Here is a 20,352-nt window from a genome sequence, read left to right as displayed (position 1 = left end):
GTTATCTTATTAAATCAATATACATTTCTTCAGTAGCCTGTATAATAGGTCTGGTTGTTGATTTGCATGGCTGAATTTAGTTTTGTTGTCGATTTGAACAATATAGCTCTTAATTTATATAAACTCTCCAATGTAACTGTTGAATTTTCTTATTAGATGATATGCTTTATATTTGTTTTTTATTTTTTTTTAGTGATATTTCAAAAAAAAGATGTTGAATCCCATGCTTTCAATCACACATATGGTGAGTGTTAGTAGTTTCAATGCATTTACTTGCAGATTTATAGCCATGGGTCTGAGTTGGCTCAGAAGAGGAAACAAAAAAGATAACAGATAATCAACCAGGTAGACTAAATGCTACCTACCGAGGTGAGAAACATGATATAAATATAGCGAACAGAAGGAGTACTAAAGCCAGCCTGAATATTTGGAACAGATCATAGAAGAATAATGCTTAAATGAGAAAAATGTATAGATTGCAACAGGCAAAGAGGGCTGGGAGAGAGAGGATCTAAAGACAAAAGCCTCAAAAATAATATTTTCTATGGAAAAATGTTATGATAAAAATTCCCTGAAACTACTTTTGTTCACATTTAGTTGCACAATTAGAATAAAATATTCACTGGCCAAGTGAAGAGAGGTTATCAAATTGGCTTCTTGCTACTTTTACTTTCTTCTTCAGTATTCTTCTTAATACTAAAGTATTATCTTTTAAAAACGTATATTAGTGTCCAAGTGATGCCATAAAGCACTTAAAACATTTTAATATCGGGTCCAAATGAGCACAGCTACTACGGTCTTTTGAAAGTCATTTAGCCATATGATAATGAAAAATATCAGCTGATTAATTTTTGTAGTTATGCCTCTCACTTTATAACACTCCAGATGTTCCCTTCTCCTCAATTTAAACACTACACACACTGTAAAGCATAAACATATTTGTTTTCCAATGTGCAATTAAAACTGCCTGAACTCTAGAGACCATAAGCAATATTATTTGACCTTGTATGGGCTGTAGCTACAATATTCACCAACCAAATTACGATAAAACAAATAAGAGGTTAATAAAATTTCTTTGCTTCTTTCAAATTAACAATAAAGTATAATGTTAATCAAATGTTTCTTTCTACTTTTGCTCTCCCATTCCATCTTCCACTTTGCCCTACAATATATATTGTTCTTAAGACTCAATTTTTTCCATATAGTTTTCATTAATATCTCTATCATATATATGTGTGTGTATTTTCATATAATACAATTATTTTCTCTAGTTTTACATTAATGTGTATTTTTTACTAATAATATTACAAGGACTTTGCATGCAAGGATTCGGTTTTGAATAATAATTTCACATATTCTAAAGAGTTTTATTGAGGTATAATTGCACACATTTAAAATGTACAATTGTATGGGTTTTGACATATGTATATGTTCAAGAAACCACTGCCAGAATTATGATAAACATATTTAGCATTCCCAAAAGTTTCTACATGTTTCTTTGTAATACCACGCTCCCACCCTTCTAACCCCCTTTCTCCATTTCCAGATAAAGCATAGATAAGCTTTCTGAAATAGCATTCAATTTTATAGATACACTGCAGGTTGCTTATACATTTATCCACTGATTAACATTTGGGTTGTATTTGTAATTAAGTTGCTATGATCATTTATGTACAAGTTCTAATAAGGACATATGCTTCCACTTATCTTGGGTAAATAAATACCTACTAGCAGAATGGCTAGATTATGTATAAGTACATGCTTAATTTATTAAGAAACTGTACCACTTTTCCTGATGTAGTCATACTATTTTTGTCCCTACTATCAATATATAGAAATTCCAGTTTCTTCCTATCCTTGACAATATTTAGAATCATTAGTCTCCTTAATTTTTGTCAGTCTCATACATGTGTAATGGTATTCCATGGTTTCCATTTTTATTCTCCTAAAGATTATTGATGTTCAGCATGTTTTTCATATGCTTATTAATTGCATATCTTCTTTAGTTAATAATTTGTTTAAACATTTTGCCCATTTGTTTTATATTAGGTTTTTTTTAAGAGATATAAGTGTTTCATCAGAAATATGACTTGGAAATATATTCTCCCAGTCTATAACTTGTATATTGAATATTTTTACAGTATCCTTCAAAGAAAAAACATTTAAGTTTTTTTTTTTTTGAGACTGAATCTTGTTCTATCACCCAGGCTGAAGTGCAGTGGCAGGATCTTGGCTCATTGCAACATCCGCCTCCTGTATTCAAGCGATTCTCCTGCTTCAGCCTCCCAAGTAGCTGGGACTAAAGGTAGTCACCACCACGCCCAGCTAATTTTTGTATTTTTAGTAGGGATGGGGGTTTCACCATATTGGCCAGGCTGGTCTTGAAATCCGGACCTCATGATCCACCCACCTAAGCTTCCCAAAGTGCTGGGATTACATGCATAAGCCACCATGCCCAGCCGTATTTTTAATTTTAATAAAGCCCAATTTATCAATTTCTTCTTTCATGGACATTGCTTGTATTACATCTTAAAATACATTTGTATAACCCAAGTTCATCAATGTTTTCTTCAGGTCATATTCTAGAATTTTTATAGCTGTAGATTTTACATTTTGATCCATGATTCACATTGAGTTAATTTTTGTTCATAGTGTGAAATATGGACTTAAGTTTATTCACATATTTTGCATACAGATATCAATTGCTCTAGCTACTAAAATGCCTTTACACATTTTGGTCAAAAATCAATTGACCATGATTAATTATTGCTCTAGCTACTAAAATGCCTTTACACATTTTGGTCAAAAATCAATTGACCATGATTAATTCCACACATTTCAGTGTGAGAATGTTCTTGGAGTCTGTTCCGTTTTCTTTCACTGATCTATTTGTTGGTCCTTATGCCAATTCCACACTGCCTTGATGACTGCAGCATTGCAATAAAGGTTAAAGTCATATAATGTTAGTCCTCCTGTTGGTTTTTTACAAAATTGGCTATTTCAGATCCTTTGTATTTCTATGTGAATTTAAGTGTAAATGTATAAGTAATTTTTAAAGTAAATTAATCAATAAGATTAACTATGCATAATATGCATCTAACACGGCAGGTACACACAAAGTAAAAACTAGATTGTAAACAGTAGGAAGCATAATTTCAAATAATTGCCCCCTAAAAGCATAAAGTATTTGAAATTTCTTCAGTCAGTAAATTAACATAATAAATATATTAAGTTGGTTTCTTGTTTCTAAAATGTATGTATATTTTTTAAAAATGAAGATTTTGTCTACTTCAGAGTTATATCTCAGAGCTGAAAAGAGTGATCGAGTTAATCTTCCTCCTAATACTCAGGGAAGTCAAGATATTTGCATAGAATTAAAACACTACTATCTTTGGTAGGCAAAGTTAGAAGCTATATGGGATGAAACCAATTCAATAATATTTTGCATTATATTCATCTGGCTCACCATACTGCACTCAGTAAAATAGACTATATTCCTGAATAAAGAAATGCACAAGATATTTCTGGTAGTACATTTTGCTTTATACAATAAAATATACCTATATTTGCAGTATTAACCTAAAATGGAAAGATACTGTGTTTTGATCTTCTGCCAAATGTGGATATCTCTTCATCTCCCATATCATACCTTTATGAAGTTTATTTTACCTCAAACTTTGGAAGGATTTTTTAAAATGACTTTTGTTGGACTCTTATCTTACTCTGTGAATTTGGTAAAATCATGTTAGATGTTCCTTTCCATATCTGAAAATTCCAGCTTTAAATATTAAGGTACTTATTAACACCACAAATATTAAAGTCTATAGGGGCTATTGGATATTTGAAATCAGTGGATGAGAAAGATCAGTAGGTATGCTGAGACTAGAAGTATTGCAGTTATTCATAAGTGCATGAGAAAAAGGAAGAAAGAACTTCGTCAAGAGATTAAAATGCTCTTACTTCCTATGTCAAGTTACATGCAAGAAAATATTGTGATGGAGTCCTCTGCAGTAGGAACATTTCCAAACTTGAATGAACCCAATCTATCTATCAGAGAAAAGACTAATTAAAATACACTTTGCTATGGAGATTAAGATACTACGCTCATGAGCCAATGGCTTGTTAACTCTAGAATCCATCTTCAATTCATTTGTACTTTATTAACTTCATAAAAGGCCATTGCTTTATTTATGAAATGATTGACAGATTCTATGAGAAAAAAATGTCATAAAAGTAAGCAACTACTTTAATACTACCTCTCTATGCTACTAGCATTGGTAAGAGAAAAGTAATGTTCATGTCAGCCACCAAACAGTCTTACTCATTAACCCAATAGTGACAGATACTGTCCAACATCCAGAGCCACTCTTCTATAGCTATGCCGTTTTCTGCTAATCCCCTCCAAACAACCTTTAGATCATCCTGTTACAGTGCTTCCCAGATTATTCTCTAGTGTATGATTTCTAGACTTCACTTGTCACATTACTGAGAAGTTTGGCAGTGAGAAATATATTTTTCAGAAGAGCAAGCACAGTTAAAATAAGAAGGTAGCAGAACAACAACAATTCTATCTCTAGAAGTTTGCATTTTTGTTAACTGAGGAAAATAATGTTTTTCTAAAATTGTATTATGATATAAATCTTGCTATGTGGTCATTGATGTGATGTAACAGAAGACTAATAAAAATTACATAAGAATAACATGGTAATATAGGTTGAGGATTGGCTTATATAAAATACTTGAAATCAAAAATATTTTGGGTTTGAGATTTTTGCAGATTTTTATTTTTGCATATATCGAATGAGATATCTTAGCAATGAGATCCAAGTCTAAATGTGAAATTCATTTATGTTTTATATATACACCTTATTATGCACATAGGATGAAGGCAGGTTTTATTTTTACAACATTTTAAACAATATTGTGCATAAAAAATGTTTGTGTAAGTACTGATGTATGGAAGTTTTCACTTGTAGCATCATCTTGGCACTCAAAAAGTTTTAAAAATTGGATCTCAGATTGTGAATTTTTGGATTAAAGTGCTCAATTTGTAAAATATATTATTAATCGCATCGTGTATAACATGTAATAAACAATTTTAATAGCTAAACCACAATGGGTTTTTACTGTAAAAACTGATAAATCAAATGCAAAAAAAATTACGTTTGCATTGTTTTAAATACAACTGCTCTTTTTTTAAAAAAAAATCTTTGTTATTCAGCCATTAAGGAAAGTTTTCAATTCCTCTGAGAGTAGCAAGGGCAATATCAAAGCTCTCTTTGCAACCTGGAAGTTCTTTTTATATTGAGAATTGAAATGAATTAACAATATTGCAGCAATTTTAAAAATGTACCAATTCACCTTTCCACTATTGGAATTTTGTTACTAATGTCAAGGAGAATTTTTAAAGACACCAGTAAACAATTCTAAATGACATGTCAATCCAGAGACCTGAGAATCATGAATTGTTGTTAAGCATATTAATATATTAATAGTGTTTAGAATAAAGCCTGTAGTTAAAAGAAAATAAAGTTAATATTATGTTGTCTGGTGATTATTTTTCTAAAAATTGTATTTCAAATAGAACATTTCTGAAATTTTCAAATTCTCACATGTACTTTAACATGATTGTTTCTAATTGTCTTTATATGAACAAAGATCTATTTGAAGAATATAATTAATAATTTTGATAAGAGAATGTATAGTCACTTTATTCTTAAATTTAGATTTCAGTAAGTATGTATTAAGTCATTATAGTGTTGCTTTAACTGGGTATGGCTTTATTAGCTTTTAAAATTTTCTTTTCAAGGCTGAGAAAATAATCTTTTTAAAACTATAGGGAAGAAAGTAGGTAGGCAGAAGTAATTATAGAACTGGAACTTCTCCAGAACACTGGGGCTAACATCCTGATTATTAGAGCAACATCTTTTACTGCTACAAGTGATTTTAGACGAGCCTAAAATCATCAGTTCCTGCTTACCCAAAAGGCCACTTCTAATTCCTGCTGGAGCAGTGGCCACCTGGTAAAATAGGTGATAAATTTTCCTTTCTGTACACATTAACTTCCAAAATCCATGTGACACTATACCTCTCATTGCCTAGGCAGTCTAAAATGGTTGTCAACATAAAGCATTCTAACCCATTGTATGAGGACTGCCTAATATAGCTATCACAGACAGGTGTGGTTAGGAGGCCCCAGGAGAGTCAGATTTTCTAAGATAACCCTTCCAGTGCATTAAGGAGAAATAGAAAGAAGGTATTAGCATTAAAATAAGATAGTGAATTCTTTGGTTCAATGAGGTTTTAACCCTAGGTAAGAACATTTCAGTTATCTAGCTTTCATTTATTAAGCTGTACATTCACCATGTCTAAGATACTATAGCACAAAAGTTAAAAACATGTACAAACCAGGAACACAATGGTATGGAAAGAAAATTTTTTTGTACTTCATCTTGAAAAAGCTGGCATTAAATCAAGGGGCAAACATTTATCTGTAGAACCCCTCCTTGGCATATTATAAAAAATATATAAATAGATATTTGTTAGCAAATGAATCCTATGAATCGTGACATGGGAATCAAAGTTTTCAGAATAGTGTAGTGGTTTAGATGCAAGAGACAAAATGAATAACTTAAAGAGCACTGAAGTTACTAAAATATGATTAAGTTTCATAAAGGAAGCTAGGTAGAAATATCAGAATATCTTATAGGTTATTTTTCTAATTGGTAAACATTCAGGTCTGAATGATCTGAACTACTGCATACAACTATTAGATTAAGTAAAAGTGACTCATCACCTTCACACTGAAAAAAAATGAATGAATAAGTGAATACAATATGTATTTATAAAATTAGAAAGGAATAATATTCCCAAGTTATCTACTGCTCTGAAACTCCTGCCTGGAAGATGCCAGGATTAACAGAATTTCCAAAAGTCACCTATGCCAAAAAAACAAAAAAGGAAAAACACTGCTACCAGTTATTTCCAAAAGTCACTTAAACCAAAAAAAAAAAAAACAAAAAAGGAAAAACACTCTTACCAATTAACACTTAATGTACTAAATTGTTTTTATCTGTTAGTTCTGAATACATGAAATCATTTCTGTCCTTTTACAAGTCACTGTTCCCTAAGTGGCCATCAGGTACTTAGCTTTGTTTTCAGGAGTAACATGAAGTAGTTACTATAAAATTAGAACAAGTATTTGCATCCAAGTCTCAAAGAAAATATTCAGTTGTAAATGATTATAGAAATTAATCAGAAAGGCTGACTGGCTGCATTTTAAAAATATCAAATTTCAAAGCGTACATATTTATTTCATGTAACCAGAAAGCTCTCAATGCCATCCAGCATACAAAGATTTTGACATCAAACAAAGCTCTGTTGGTATTACCTGGCTTATCACCTATTAAAATACTAAGTTTTTAGGCTATAAATTTTCTTATTCTTGCCATGTATATATTTTGTTGTATTACATTGTATAACTCAGTTATTGCCACAAAGATGGCTCCAAGTTAATTATGAGGATTTTGCCCCATGATCTGAACACCTCCCATTAGGCCCACCGGGGGTCAAATTTCAACATGTAATTTGGATGGGTCAAATATTGAAACTATTTGCTATTTTTAGATTAAAGACCAGACTTTTTAGTTTTACTGTTTATTTATGTGCCTAGCACAGTGTCTGGTATGTAGAAAGTACACAAAAAAATGCATGGTAAATTGAATTACATTGGAAGATAAATCTCTGGTTTCCTTTTTCACATCAAAGTCATTGAATTCAGATCTATTTGACTTATGGTTGTAGAATTTGGGTACTTATCAGCTGTTCAAACTATTAAATTACCCTCAATCCTGTGACTATCATCTGCTACTTAATTAGTAAAGGTCAGCCTCATGGCTTTGGTATTAAAGAAGCCTCTGCAGTCTTTACTGCTTGAAAAGCACTGGCACCAAAACATATTTCTCAACTTTACATGTTTGGAATAAAAACGCAAATGAAAAAAATATTGTATAACAACTGTGCTTCAGAGTTTTGAGCTTGAGTAGAATGGTAGAGAAACATCAGACAGATACTGGAGGTCATGGCCTTAGATGCAATTCAGATACAAAAAACTTCACCATTTTGTTAAAAAAATTTTATGATGATCAACATAGCATTTCAGAACCTTTTGCAGAACATATATCAGTGTAAAGGGAAAGAGAAGAGAGAGACATATGCCCACTTAATGATGAGTAAGTACCCTATACTCTGAATAGTGTATCTTAGAAAGATATTTCATGCAGGTACAAACTGGTAAATTTTAAAAATTAAATGAAACTTCAATTTTCAAACATACCAATTTGAGTACTAAGTAATCAGGATGTCAGGTACTAACAGAAATGTTGTTTTGAAATACTATGATTTAAATAGAACACCTGTAGTATTTTCTGCAAATGGAATTGAATTACACAAAGAATATTCATTTCTCTTCCGATAAAATTACTTCCTCAGAACAATGCTTTTAACAATCAACTCTGTAGTTGTAGAAATGAAAATAAAAATTAGATGTGTGTTCATGTATTTAAAAAACTATATAACTCAAAAATAGATTTTTACAATACTAAGAAACAGGAATGAAGCTCAGATTATTCTACATTTTTTATGATTCCTAAATAAAACAAACCTTAGCTATTTTGCTTCTATTACTTTTCTTTTTAGTTTTTTATTGTGGGATAATTATGGATTCATGCATAGTTGGAAGAAATAATGTGGAATGATTCCTATACCATTCATCCAATTTACTCAAAATTAAAGCATCTTTCCTAACTATGCTACAAGTCACAGCAAGGACATTGGCATTCATGCAAATCATTTGACTTTATTAAGGCCAGCTAGTTTTACATGCACTAATTGTGTGTGTGCGTGTTTGTGTGTGTGTGTATGTATGTGGATGTTTTGTACTAAGTTATTTTATCAGGGTGACATTTATGTGACCATCATGTGAGTATGTTTCAAAATCATTTTGTCCCACCTGTTTTTCTTTTATAGCCACAGCTACCACCCTCCACCACCACCTCCAACCCCTGGCAACCGTTAGTCTATTTTCGTCTCTATCTTGTTGTCATTTTAAGCATGCTGCATGAGTAGAGTAATAAAGAGTGTATTACTTTGAGACTGGCTTTTTATATTCAACATAGTTTTTGATCCTGGATCTATGTATGCTGTTGTGCATATCAATAGCCTTTTTAATGCTAAATAGTATTTCATGACATGGAGATACCATAGTTTTTTTTGAACATTCACTTATTAAGGTTTCCAGTTTATATCTATTATAAATATATCTGTTATGAACACTTTTGTATAGGTCTTCTGTGACCATAAGATTCCATTTATCTGGAATAAATGCCTAACAGTGCAATTGCTAAATCATATGGGAAGTGATGTCAGACGTATTTGTATGGGCTTTTTTCCAGCTGTATATCCTCTCCAGTGAGAAGTATGTTAATTTATTATGCTCATTTTCTAAAAGGATATTTTTGGTTTTGTTTTAAGTTTGAAGTGTTGTTCATACATTCTAAATAAAAATTATTTTTTAAAGTTTAGATTTGGGGGTATATGTGCACGTTTTTTATATAGATATATTGTATATAGGTGGGGACTGGGCTTTGACTGTACCCATTACCCAAATTATGAACAGTATCCCCAATTGGTTATTTTCAACTCTCATGCCCCTAATGCCCTCCCCTCCTCTGGAATCACCTTTGTCTACTATTTTTGTCTTTATCTCCTTGTGTACTCATTTTTTAGATTCCATTTATAAGTGAAAGCATGTGGCATTTGGTTTTCTTAGTTTGCTTAAGAAAATGGCTCCAGTTCTATTCATGTTGCTGCAAAGGAAATGACTTCATTCCTTTTGATGACTGACTAGTATCCCGTGTTGTATATATACCACATTTCTTTATCCAGTTAACCATTTAAAGACACTTAGATTAGTTCCATGGCTTTGCTATTGTAAATAATGGTACAATGATCATATAAGTTCAGGTGTCTTTTTGTATACAGTGATTTCTTTTCCTTCATATAGACAGACATTATTGGGATTCTTGGGTCAAATGGTAGGTCTAGCTTTAGTTCTTTGAGAATTCTCCATACCATTTACCACACAGGTTTAACTAATTTATATTTCCACCAAAAATGTCTAAACACAAATTCTTTGTCAAATATAGCCGCCATGTGACACATAATCATATTCAATCAACAACTGACTGCATCCCTCAATAGAATGGTACATTTTTTACAACTGAAGAACCAACACTGACATATCATTAGCACCCACAGTATACAGTTTAGGCTCACTCTTGGTGTTGTATGTTCTAAGGATTTGGAAAAATTTAGAATAACATGCATCCATCACTATAGTAAAATACAGAGTAGTTTCACTGCCTTAAGAATCCTGTATATCTATCTATTTATCCCTCCTTTCCTCTAACCACTGGTAATCGTTAATCTTTTTGCTGTCTCCATTATTTTATATTTTCCAGAAAATCATATGTTCAGAATATATATATTCCAATTTAAGTGAAAATGCATTCAACATTTCACCATTAAGTATGATGTTTACCATAGGCATTTGTATATATATATATATATATATATATGTATATATATATATTATATATTATCTATATATAATATCTATAGATAATATATATATAGATAATATATATATAGATATATATTATATAGATATATATATAGATATATATATAGATAATCTATATCTATATATATCTACTTTAAGTTTTAGAATACATATGCAGAACGTTTAGGTTTGTTACATAGGTATACATGTGCCATGGCAGTTTACGGAACCCATCAACCTGTTACCTACATTAGGTATTTCTCCTAATGCTATCCCTCCCCTATGCCCCTACTCCCGGACATGCCTCACTGTGTGATGTTCCCCTCCCTGTGTCTGTGTTCTCATTGTTCAGCTCCCACTTATGAGTGAGAATACGTGGTGTTTGGTTTTCTGTTCCTGAGTTAGTTTGCTGGAAATGATGGTTTCAAGCTTCATCCACATCCCTGCAAAGGACATGAACTCAGCCTTTTTAAAGGCAATATAGTATTCCATGGTGTATATGTTCCACATTTTCTTTATCCAGACTACCATTGATGGGCATTTGAGTTGGCTCTAAGTCTTTGCTTTTGTGAATAGTGCTACAATACATGTGCATGTGTCTTTATAGAATGATTTATAATCCTTTGGGTATATACCCAGTAATAGGATTGCTGGGTAAAATAGTATTTATTTTTCTAGATTCTGGAAGAAGTGCCACACTGTATTCCACAGTGGTTGAACTAATTTACACTCCCAACAATAATGTAAAAGAGTTCCTATTTCTCCACATCTTTCTAGCATCTGTTGTTATTTTCTGACTTTTTAATCACTCCATTCTAACTAGCATGAGATGGTATCTCACTGTGGTTTTGGTTTGCATTTCTCTAATGACCACTGATGGTGATCTTTTTTCATATGTTTGTTGACTACATAAAGGTCTTATTTTGAGAAGTGTCTGTTCATATCCTTTTCCCACTTTTTGAAGGGGTTAAAGGTTTTTTTCTTGTAAATTTATTTAAGCTCCTTGTAGATTCTGGATATTAGCTGTTTGTCAGATGGACAGATTACTAAAATTGTCTCCTGTTCTGTAGATTGCCTATTCACTCTGATGATAGTTTCTTTTGCTTTGCTTTTTAGTTTAATTAGATCTCATTTGTCAATTTTGGCTTTTGTTGCCACTGTTTTTGACATTAAATCATGAAGTCCTTGCCCTTGCCTATGTCCTGAATGGTACTGCCCAGGTTTTCTTCTAGAAGGTTTATGGATTTAGGTCTTATGTTTAAGTCTTTAATCCATCTTGAGTTATGCATTTAGGTCTTATGTTTAAGTCTTTAATCCATCTTGAGTTACTTTTCTGTATAAGGTGTAAGGAAGGGGTCCAGTTTCAATTTTCTGCATATGCCTAGCCAGTTTTCCCAATAGCATTTATTAAATAGGGAATCCTTTCTCTCATTGCTTGATTTTGTCAAGTTTATCAAAGATTTTATGATTGTAGATATGTGGTGTTATTTCTGAGGCCTCTGTTCTGTTCCATTGTACGTGTGTGTGTGTGTGTGTGTGTGTGTGTGTGTGTGTTTTGGTACCAGTATCATGTTGTTTTGGTTACTGTAGCCTTGTAGTATAGTTTGAACTCAGGTAGCATGATGCCTCCAGTTTTGTTTTGTTGTTGTTGCTGTTTTTTGCTCAGAGTAGTCTTGGCTACACAGGCTGTTATTTGGTTCCATATGAAATTTAAAGCTGTTTTTTCTTTTTTTAATTCTGTGAAGAAAGTCAATGATACCTTGAAGGGGATAGCATAAAATGTATAAATTACTTTGGGCAGTATGGCCATTTTCACAATATTGATACTTCCTATCCATGAGCATAGAATATTTTTCCACTTGTTTGTGTCCTTTCTTATTTCCCTGAGCAGTGCTTTTTACTTCGTCTTGAAGAGGTCCTTTAAATCCCTGGTAAGTTGTATGCCTAGGTATTTTATTCTTTGTAGCTATTGTGAATGGGAGTTCACTCAGGATATGGGTGTTTATCTACTATTGGTATATGGAAATGCTTGTGATTTTTGCACATTGATTTTGAATCCTGAGATTTACTGATGTTGCTAATAAATTTAAGAAGATTTGGGGCTGAGATAATGGGGTTTTCTAAATATACAATCATGTCATCTGCAAACAGAGACAATGTGATTTCTCCTCCTCCTATTTGAATACACTTTATTGCTTTCTTCTTCTTTTTTTTTTTTTTTTGATTAGCTTCAAAAACATTTTTTTATTGCATTTTAGGTTTTGGGGTACATGTGCAGAACATGCAAGATAGTTGCATAGGCACACACATGGCAGTGTGTTCTGCTGCCTTCCTCCCCTTCACCCACATTTGGCATTTCCCCCCAGACTATCCCTCCCCTGCTCCCCCTGCCGCTGTTTCTCCCCTATTCCCGCCAATAGACCCCAGTGTTTAGTACTTCCCTCCCTGTGTCCATGTGTTCTCATTTTTCATCACCCACATATGAGTGAGAATATGCAGTATTTCATTTTCTGTTCTTGTGTCAGTTCGCTGAGAATGATGTTCTCCAGATTCATCCATGTCCCTAATAAAATCACGAACTCAACATTTTTTATTGCTGCATAATATTCCATGGTGTATATGTGCCACATTTTCACAGTCCAGTCTATCATTGATGGTCATTTAGGTTGGTTCCAGGTCTTTGCTATTGTAAACAGTGCTGCAATGAACATTCGTGTGCATGTGTCCTTATAGTAGAATGACTTATAGTCCTTTGGATATATACCCAGTAATGGGATTGCTGGGTCAAATGGAATTTCTATTTCTAAGGCCTTGAGGAATCGCCACACTGTCTTCCACAATGGTTGAACTAATTTACACTCCCACCAACAGTGTAAAAATGTTCCTTTTTCTCCACATCCTCTCCAGCATCTGTTGTCTCCAGATTTTTTAATGATCACCATTCTAACTGGCATGAGATGGTATCTCAATGTGGTTTTGATTTGCATCTCTCTAATGACCAGTGATGATGAGCATTTTTTCATATGTTTGTTGGCCTCATGTATGTCTTCTTTTGTAAAGTGTCTGTTCATATCCTTTGCCCATTTTTGAATGGGCTTGTTTGTTTTTTTCCTGTAAATCTGTTTGAGTTCTTTGTAAATTCTGGATATCAGCCCTTTGTCAGATGAGTAAACTGCAAAAAAATTTTCCTATTCTGTTGGTTGTCAATTCACTCTAGTGACTGTTTCTTTTGTGTGCAGAAGCTGTGGAGTTTCATTAGGTCCCATTTGTCTATTTTGGCTTTTGTTGCCAATGCTTTTCATGTTTTGGTCATGAAGTACTTGCCTACTCCTATGTCCTGAGTGGTTTTGCCTAGATTTTCTTCTAGAGTTTTTATCGTGCCAGGTCTTATGTTTAAGTCTTTAATCCACCTGGAGTTAATTTTAGTGTAAGATGTCAGGAAGGGGTCCAGTTTCTGCTTTCTGCACATGGCTAGCCAGTTTTCCCAACAACATTTATTAAACAGGGAATCCTTTCCCCATTGCTTGTGTTTGTCAGGTTTATCCGAGATTGTATGGTGGTAGATATGTTGTGTTGCCTCTGATGCCTCTGTTCTGTTCCACTGGTCTATATCTCTGTTTTGGTACCAGTACCATGCTGTTTTGATTACTGTAGCCTTGTAGTATAGTTTGATGTCCGGGAGTGTGATGACCCCGCTGTGTTCTTTTTGCTTAGAATTGACTTGGCTATGCGGGCTCTCTTTTGGTTCCATATGAAGTTCATGGTGTTTTTTTCCAGTTCTGTGGAGAAAGTCAGTGGTAGCTTTATGGGGATAGTGTTGATTCTGCAAATTACTTTGGACAGTATAGCCATTTTCATGATATTGATTCTTCCTAACTATGAACATGGAATGTTTCTCCATCTGTTTGTGTCCTCTCTTATTTCATTGAGCAGTGGTTTGTAGTTTTCCTTGAAGAGGTCCCTTATGTTCCTTGTAATTTGTATTCCTAGGTATTTTATTCTTTTTGTAGCAATTGTGAATGTCAGTTTATCCTTGATTTGGCTCTCTTTAAGTGTGTTACTGGTGTAGAGGAATGCTTGTGATTTTTGCACATTGATTTTATATCCTGAGACTTTGCTGAAGTTGCTTATCAGTTTCAGGAGTTTTTGGGCTGAGGCAATGGGGTCTTCTAGGTCTACTATCATGTCATCTGCAAATAGAGACAATTTGGCTTCCTCCTTTCATATTTGAATACCCTTTATTTCTTTTTCTTGCCTGATTGCTCTGGCTAGAACTTCCAGTACTATATTGAATAGGAGTGGTGAGAGAGGGCATTCTTGTCTAGTGCTGGATTTCAAATAAAATGCTTCCAGTTTTTGCCCATTCAGTATGATATTGGCTGTTGGTTTGTCGTAAATAGCTTTTATTACTTTGAGATACTTTCTGTCAATACTGAGTTTATTGAGGGTTTTTACCATAAAGTGCCGTTGAATTATGTCAAATGCCTTCTCTGCATAAATTAAGATAATCCTGTGGTTTTTGTTTTTGGTTCTGTTAATGTGGTGAATTACGTTTATAGACTTGCATATGTTCAACCAGACTTGCATCCCCGGGATGAATCCTACTTGATCATGATGGACAAGTTTTTTCATGTGCTGTTGCATTCGGTTTCAGTATTTTATTGATAATTTTTGCATTTATGTTCATCATGGATATTGGCCTGAAGTTTTCTTTGCTTTATGAGTCTCTGCCGGGTTTGGTATCAGGATGATGTTGGTCTCATAAAATGATTTGGGAGGGATTCCCTCTTTTTGGATTATTTGGAATAGTTTCAGAAGAAATGGTACCAGCTCCTTTTTGGGTGTCTGGTAGAATTTGGATGTGAACTCATCTGGACATGGGCTTTTTTGTGTGGTAGGTTCTTAATTGCTGCCTTGACTTCAGATGTTGTTACTGGACTATTCATAGTTTTGGCTTCCTCCTGGTTTAGGCTTGGCAGGACACAGGAGTCCAGGAATTAATCCATTTCTTCCAGGTTTACTAGTTTATGTGCATAGAGTTGTTTGTAATATTTTCTGATGATGGTTTGAATTTCTGTGGAATCTGTGGTGATTTCCCCTTTATCATTTTTTATTGCATCTATTTGATTGTTCTCTCTTTTCTTTTTTATCAATCTGGCTAGTGGTCTGTCTATTTGGTTGATCTTTTTATAAAACCAGCTCTTGGATTTATTGATATTTTGAAGGGTTTTTTGTGTCTTGATCTCCTTCAGTTCTGCTCTGATCTTAGTTATTTCTTGACTTCTGCTAGGTTTTGAGTTTTTTTTATCTTACTCCTCTAGCTCTTTCAATTTTGATGATAGGGTTTCAATTTTGGATCTCTCCACTCTTCTCATATGAGCACTTATTGCTATATATTTTCCTCTGGAGACTGCTTTAAATGTGTCCCAGAGATTCTGGTATGTTGTGTCTTCGATCTCGTTGGTTTCAAAGAACTTCTTTATTTCTGTCTTTATTTCATTGTTTATCCAGTCACCATTCAAGAGCCAGTTGTTCAGTTTCCATGAAGCTGTGTGGCTCTGAGTTAGTTACTGAATCCTGAGTTCTAGCTTGATTGCACTATGGTCTGAGACTGTTTGCTATTATGTCACTTGTTTTGCATTTGCTGAGGAGTGCTTTACTTCCAACTATGTGGTCAATTTTGGAGTAGGTGTGATGTGATGCTGAGAAGAATGTATATCCTGTGGATTTGAGGTGGAGAGTTCTGTAAATGTCTATCAGGTTTGCTTGTTCCAGGTCTGAGTTCAAGCCCTGGATGGCCTTGTTAATGTTCTGTCTGGTTGATCTGTCTAATATTGACAGTGGAGTGTTAAAGTCTCCCACTATTATTGTGTGAGAGTCTAAGTCTTTTTGTAAGTCATTAAGAACTTGCCTTATATATCTGGGTGCTCCTGTATTGGGTCCATATATATTTAGGATCATTAGCTCTTCTTGTTTTATCGATCCTTTTACCATTATGTAATGACCTTCTTTGTCTCTTGATCTTTGTTGCTTTAAATTGTATTTTATCAGAGATGAGAATTGCTACTCTGCTTTTTTTTGCTATCCATTTGCTTGGTAAATCTTCCTCCATCCCTTTATTTTGAGCCTTTCTGTATCCTTGCATGTGAGATGGGTTTCCTGGGTACAGCACACTGCTGGGTTTTGTTTTATTATCCAGTCTGTGTCTTTTGATTGGTGCATTTAGCCCATTTACATTTAGGGTTAATATTGATATGTGTGAATTTGATACTGCTGTTTTGATGCTAGCTGGCTGTTTTGCCCATTAGTTGATGCAGATTCTTCACTTTGTTGATGTTCTTTAGAATTTGATATGTTTTTGGAATGGCTGGTACTGGTTGTTCTTTTCTATGTGTAGTGCGTCTTTCAGAAGCTCTTGTACAGCAGGCCTGGTGGTGACAAAATCTTTGAGTACTTGCTTGTTTGCAAAGGCTTTTATTTTTCCTTCATTTATGAAGCTCAGTTTGGCTGGATATGAAATTCTGGGTTGAAAGTTCTTTTCTTTAAGGATGTTGTATATTGGCCTCCACTGTCTTCTGGCTTGTAGTGTTTCTGCTGAGAGATCTGCTGTGAGTCTGATGGGCTCTTCTTTGTGGGTTACCCGAGCTCTCTCTTTGTCTCCCCTTAGTATTTTCTCCTTTATTTCAACCCTGGTGAATCTGATTATTATGTGCCTTGGGGTTTCTCTTCTTGTGGAATATCTTTGACGTGTTCTCTGTATTTCCTGGACTTGAATATTGGCCTGCCTTTCTAGGTTGGGAAAATTTTCCTGGATAATATGCTGAAGAGTATTTTCCAGCTTGATTCATTCTCTTCGTCACATTGTGGTACACCTATTAAACGTAGGTTAGGTCTCTTCACATAGTCCCATATTTCTTGGAGACTTTCTTCCTTTTTGCGCTTTTTTCTCTAATCTTGGTTTCTCGTTTTATTTCATTGAGTTGATCTTCGACTTCTGATATTCTTTCTTCTGCTTGGTCAATTCGGCTGTTGAAACTTGTACATGCTTTGCGAAGTTCTCGTGTTGTGTTTTTCAGCTCCTTCAATTCATTAATATTCCTCTCTAAGTTGTCCATTCTTGTTATCATTTCCTTAAATCTTTTTTCAAGGTTCTTAGTTTCTTTGCATTGATTTAGAACATGTTCTTTCAGCTCACGGAGGTTTCTCATGACCCACCTTCTGAAGTCTGATTTTGTCATTTCATCACACTCATTCTCCGTCCAGCTTTGTTCCCTTGCTGGTGAGGAGTTTTGGTCCGTTGTAGGAGGTGAGGTGTTTTGGTTTTGGGTGTTTTCCTCCTTTTTGTGCTGGTTTCTTCCCATCTTTGTGGGTTTATCTACCTCTCATCTGAGTAGTTCCTGACTTTTTGATTGGGTCTCTGAGTGGGCGTCCAGATTGTTGATGATAAAGTATTTTTGTTACTTAGTTTTCTTTCTAACAGTCTAGCCCCTCTGCTGTAGGACTGCTGAGGTCCACTCCAGGCCCTGCTTGTCTGAGGTACACCTGTAGCAGCTGCAGAACAGTGAGGGGTGCTACCAGTTTCTTCTTTTGCTGTCTTTGTCCCAGAATGATGCCTGCCAAATGTCAGTCTGATCAGTCCTTTTTGAGGTGACTTTTTGGATACACAGGGGTCAGGGAGCTGCTTGAGGTGGTGGTCTGTACTATTGGAGCTCAAGTGCTGAGCTGTGAGCTCTGTTGATCATTCAGGTCTGTTAGGCCAGTACGTTTAAGTCTGCTGCAGCAGAACTCATAAAACCCCTTTTTTTCCTCAGATGCTCTGTGTCAGGGATTTAGGGCTTTCTTTATGAGTATCCATTGCACCTTCCTGCCAAGCTAGGAGGCAGTCTAGTCACTATTTCCCTGCTGAGGCTTCACCCTGTTGCTGTGGGGTCCACCCTGCTGCTGTGGGCTCCGCCCTGCTGTCACAAGCTCCGCCATGTTGGCGGAGTTTCTCTGTTATGGCGGGTTGCCTCGTCAATGGCAGGCTGCATCAGCAATGGAAGTGTACCTCAGTAGGGGCAGTATGCCTTGGTAATGGCAGACACCCCTCTCCCACCGAGCTGCATTGTCCTGGGTTCAGCTGTGCCCACAGTGAAACTCTCATCCCTGAGCATTTCGAATCGCTATTTTGTTTGTCCCTGTGGGGGTGGGAGCCTGATCACCTGGCTCCCTGCCTCAGAGCCCTCTTTTTTTTTTTAAGTTATATGGTTGACTCTCTCCCATGTGTTTCAGTCGGCTGCTCATAGGGCACTGGGATCTGTGTGATTTCCCGTGCAGCGACCCACTGCGCCGGCTCAAACGTCTCTTCCCGGAAATCTCCTTGTTCAGCTCTCTGTCCAAGTCCCATTTAATCAGATGGATATGCTAATCTGCCCTCCCAAATCTCAGATTGCTGGTTTAACAGGGCACCCACACCAATGCATTCTGTGCGGAGTACCGCTGCACTGTGGCACCAGCCGAAACAGCCGTGGGAGCCAAAACAGCTGTGCTGGCATCCCGTGTCTCTCTGATACCTGGGAATTTTCCCGTTCTGTGGACAATAAAGATCCGTCTGGAAATGCGGATTGAACTCACTCTCTGCATCTTCCGTGCCATCTTGGCAGTCCCCCTCTCTCAAAAACCAATTTATTGCTTTCTCTTGCCTGATTTCCCTGACTAGTAATTCCAATACTATGTTGAATAGGAGTGGTGAGAGAGAACATCCTTGTCTTGTGCTGGTTTTCAAAAGAAATGATTTCAGCTTTTGCTCATCCAGTGTCATATTGGCTGAGGAACTGTCATAAATAGCTCTTATTATTTTGAGATACCTTACATCAAAACTTAGTTTATTGTTTATTTTTTTATCATAAAAAGGTGTTGCGTTATATCGAAAGACTTTTCTGCATCTACTGAGAAAATCATGTGTTTTTTTTCATTGGTTTTATTTGATGGCTTATGTTTACTAATTTGTATATATTGATCCAGCCTTGTATCCCATGGCTAAAGCCAACTTGATCGTGTTGGGTAAGCTTTTTGGTGTGCTGTTGGATTCGGTTTCCTAGTATTTTATTGAGGAATTTTGCACTGACATTCATCAGAAATATTGGCCTGAAATTTTCTTTTTTTGTTGTTGTGTCACTGCCAGGTTTCGGCAGCAGGATGATGCTGGCTTCATAAAATGAGTTAGAGAGAAGTCCCTCTTTTTCTATTGTTTGGAATAATTTCAGAAGTAATGGTACCAGCTCCTCTTGTACCTCTGGTAGAATTCGGCTGCTAATTCATCTGGTCCTGGGCATTTGTAGATACTCTTATGAACTTGAGTAAGATTTTATTCTTAATTTGCTAAGATTTTTATATTCATAAGGTGCTAAATTTATAAAATGATTTTTCTCTGTCAGTTGGTTGTAATGACATAATTTTCTTATATAGCGTATTGATATGATGGATTTTATTTACTCATTTTTGAATGTGAAACTAGCTTTGCCCACCTGGAAGAAACCCCACTTGTTCATGGTGTATTATTCTTTTTATACATTGTTACATTTTATTTGTTAATATTGTCTTACAGATTTTTACATTTAAATTTCTGGGAGATACTGATTTATTTTTTCATATTCTGGACTGCCTTTCACTGGTTATACGTTTAGGATAGTAGCAGACCCTCATCATGTGAGTTGGGGAGCATTTCTTAGTGTTCTTTTCTGAGAAGGATT

General features: G+C 35.0%; 1 long non-coding RNA gene across 1 annotated transcript in view; it reads left to right on the top strand.

Annotated features, from left to right (window-relative positions):
* Nucleotides 1-204: 204 nt before the first annotated feature.
* The window catches only part of LOC118151676 (uncharacterized), a 121,315-nt gene continuing 101,167 nt past the window's right edge, over nucleotides 205-20,352 (top strand). Inside the window, exon 1 of the long non-coding RNA XR_004740111.3 lies at nucleotides 205-244. This is a non-coding gene — a long non-coding RNA (uncharacterized LOC118151676). The remainder of the gene's footprint in view (nucleotides 245-20,352) is intronic.

This window comes from Callithrix jacchus, chromosome 1, assembly GCF_049354715.1.
Source record: "Callithrix jacchus isolate 240 chromosome 1, calJac240_pri, whole genome shotgun sequence".
Classification (NCBI taxonomy): domain Eukaryota; kingdom Metazoa; phylum Chordata; class Mammalia; order Primates; family Cebidae; genus Callithrix; species Callithrix jacchus.
Note: the sequence above shows the minus strand (reverse complement) of the source record. Positions and strands in the feature narration are given on the sequence as shown.